General features: G+C 45.0%; 1 pseudogene; it reads right to left on the bottom strand.

The window, feature by feature from the left end:
* Nucleotides 1-2,544: 2,544 nt before the first annotated feature.
* On the bottom strand, nt 2,545-3,238 carry LOC130841521 (cleavage and polyadenylation specificity factor subunit 1-like; annotated as a pseudogene).
* Between the last annotated feature and the right edge of the window lie 253 nt (nt 3,239-3,491).

The following is a 3,491-nucleotide window of genomic DNA, read 5'->3' as shown; positions in this document are numbered from 1 at the left end:
TTTTCACAGCTAGGTCTATTAATTCCTTTATCTGCAGCCAGTCCAGTCCCAGTTCCCCAAACAATTCATACTGGAAGCACAAAAAGTTTCAGAAATATCAAGATATTCCTCAGTGGGGCTTAGGATCCAGCTGCTGTCTGGCTAGGAATAGGACTCCCTTATCCAGGACTCTGCATCTCCATTGGCAGGAATGAAGGGCAGGCCCTGAGCACCCACCCATTTCTCCCTCTCAACACTCACAGACTTGCCACAACAATCCACCTTAATATCACCGGAACTAAGCTCTTCACGCCCTTCAACTTTGTTTAAGTCAGTCATCACTAAAACCCTGGGACTCCTTGGTCACTACCAGCAATATTTTATGTTCTAGTCCCATACAATTTTGTGTTTTCACCTAACCTAACCCCATTTCTTAGCCCTGAAATCCTTCCACTTTGTCCTCTAGAATCTCAGTCCTCGTTTGCCCAGGACAATTCCAGTTTATACATGGTGTGCCACCATCCTGCCCAGTTTAACATTTGTCATTCTTATAAGCATCCCAGATTGGATGATCAATTTTATAGTCATCTTATCTAGTACTCAAAGTCTTCATCAAAACCCTCTATATTCTTTCCCGGTTTGCTGGATGCTTCCCTCACCTTCTTAATCTGACTGAAATCTGGATCTACCCAAGGACCTTACAGCCCTCTCAAGCAGTGGTTATTTTTATTCCTACAGCTTGAAGTCCCTCACTGCTATTTTCAAATCATTCTCCCTTTCTCCTCCCTAAAAATCCCCATCTTTGAATTTTCTGTCACAGAATATGATAAATATATTATATATGCTATATAATAGTTTAGCTTCTGTCTCACTGTAACTCTCTGCAATTAATCCTGTCTTCATTCTTTGTGATTTCAATATCACAATACCTGATCCTTCTAACACCCTAGCCTCTCAGTCCTTCGAAATCATCTCTTCCGGTTTTGTCCTCCACCTAATTGCAGTCTCTTGCCTCCATTTTGTCATTACCAATGACTCCTATCCCTCTCCTATACCTCTGGAGCTGAACATGGCTGGAGAAAAACACAAAATGACACTCTCGCTTTAAATTCAAGACCACGAACTTCAAGTGGGCACTTAATGTTGCCAGGAAATCACATAATATTATCCTAGTCCATTTACTCTCCCGGTTTCCTAGACAACAATTTCATATCTTCTCCTCTCCCTTCAAACCTCTAACGCCTCCGCACCCATCCTCACTCTCAGCTCATGACCTTTCTTCCAATTTCACTGAGAAAACAGAGGCAATCAGAAAGCAAAGTCCACAAATTTCTATCACTGCATCTACTTACCTACCCTTTCTGCTATAACTATGGATGAACTTTCTCTGCTCTTAGCTGAGGCCAACCTCTCCACTCCTCTTCTGGCAATTCTCTCCTCTCTTGCCCCTCAAGCATAATTGTTTTTCCTTCTGTAGGGTCCTTCCCATCAGCTTCAACCATGCTGTAATTGATCCCATTAAAACATTTTAAAAGTTGTCTTTCCAGCTACCTTCTCTTGCTCTCTACCCACTCGATTTCTCTGTTCCCCTCTACAGCAAAATTCTTCGTTAGAAATGTCTATACTCGATGTTTACAATTCCCCCTTTCCCATTCTTTAAAAAAAATTTTAAGTTTGAAATAATTATAGATTCACAGGAAGTTGTGAAAATACCGTGGAGGTCCTTTGTAAACTTAGCTCAGATTTTCCCCACAGTTACATGTTACAAACTATAGTATAATATCCAATCCAGGAAACTGACAGTGGTACAAAGTGTGTGAATACTTCTATGCCATTTTTATCACATGTGCAGATTCATGTAGCCACCACTGCAATCAAGATACAGAAGTGTGGGCTTCCTAGGTGGCGCAGTGGTTAAGAATTCGTCTGCCAATGCAGGGGACACGGGTTCGATCCCTGCTCCAGGAAGAACCCACATGCCTCAGAGCAACTAAGCGCGTGCACCACAGCTATTGAGCCTGTGCTTTAGAGCCCATGAGCCACAACTATTGAGCCCATGTGCTGCAACTGCTGAAGCCCACGCACCTAGAGCCCGTGCTCCACAACTAGAGAAGCCACAGCAATGAGGAGCCTGTGCACCACAACGAAGAGTAGCCCCCACTCACTACAACTAAAAGAAAGCCCACGCACAGTAAAAAAGACCCAACACAGCCAATAAAATAAATAAAGTAATTGATTAAAAAAAAAGATACAGAAGTGTTCCATCACCATGAAGATCTCCTTCACGCTGTTCCTTTCTAGTCATTCCCCTCCCTTCACTATTCCTCATCCATGGTAACCACTAATTGATTCTCCATCTCTACAATTTTCTCATTTCGAAAATCTTAAGTAAATGGAATCCTATAATATGTGAACTTTTGAGATTGCTTCTTTACACTCTCCATCCTTGAGATCCATTTCAGTTACTGCATGTATCAATCATTCCCCCCCTTCCCCATTTCCCTGTGTTTTATACAAAAAGGGGGTGGAAAGCAGTGCATGGGGGCGGTGGCAGCATCCGTGGGTCTAGAAGTGGGCAGTGATGCTGTAGGTCTCAATCAGCTCATCCAGGACAATTCTAGGCATGGTGCTGATCTTGGCCAGCTTGCAGTGCTCCATGGTCCCCAAGTAAGACAGTGGTTGAAACGCAGCTGGGGCGAGGATGGTCAGCACCATGTTCCGTAGGATGTGACAGTCCACGCACCGCATCCACCTGTTGCAGGACTTGCGGCCAATGTCATGTGGCAGCACAGTGGTCAGCCTGTTCTGCAGTTTCAGCAGCTGCTGAAGGCCAATGCACCATCCAGTGTGACAAACCACGTGACATGCATGTTCTCCCACACTACTGACTTTTTGCTGGGCCCCTAGGTGGCCCTCCACCTGGGGTCCTCCAGATGGTGTTCACTTGGGTGCCCATGTGGACGTCTGCCCACTTCAGCAGACACATGCCCCCAAAATTCTCCTTGGCTTTTGGCAGGTACAGGTAGACCATGAGCTTGTGGTCTTGGACAGACACACTGAAGCCCAGCTGAGCATTGTCCACGATGAGGTCCACACTGTATACCTCAAAGGGCTTGTCATCCCAGAACCTGAGGCTTAGAGTCTTGCTGTCCTCCTGGTAGCATAGCAGTGAGCTGCTCGTTGTGACAGCCATGGCCAGGATGAAATGCTTCACACTAATTATCTGGTGGAAGTACAGTTGGGTGCTAATGAAACCCATGACCCTCAGCTTGCTGGCCTGCAGGCTCCACAGGAAGCTCTTCTGGCTGATGGCTGATACTAGGTGGCAGTTGCAGTGACACAGGGTGGTCACAGGCACCTTCTGTTCCTTCTCATATAGCACCTTGAGCTTGTTCTTGGTTATATGCTAAGTATGTGTTTAGTTTACTAAGAAAATGCTAAACTGTTTTCCAGAGTAGCTGTACCATTTTACATTCCCACCAGAAATGTATGAAACAACCAGTTTCTCCACA

The sequence above is a fragment of the Hippopotamus amphibius genome, chromosome X, assembly GCF_030028045.1.
Source record: "Hippopotamus amphibius kiboko isolate mHipAmp2 chromosome X, mHipAmp2.hap2, whole genome shotgun sequence".
Lineage (NCBI taxonomy): Eukaryota > Metazoa > Chordata > Mammalia > Artiodactyla > Hippopotamidae > Hippopotamus > Hippopotamus amphibius.
The sequence above is the reverse complement of the archived record's forward strand: the minus strand, read 5'-3'. Positions and strand labels throughout refer to the sequence as shown.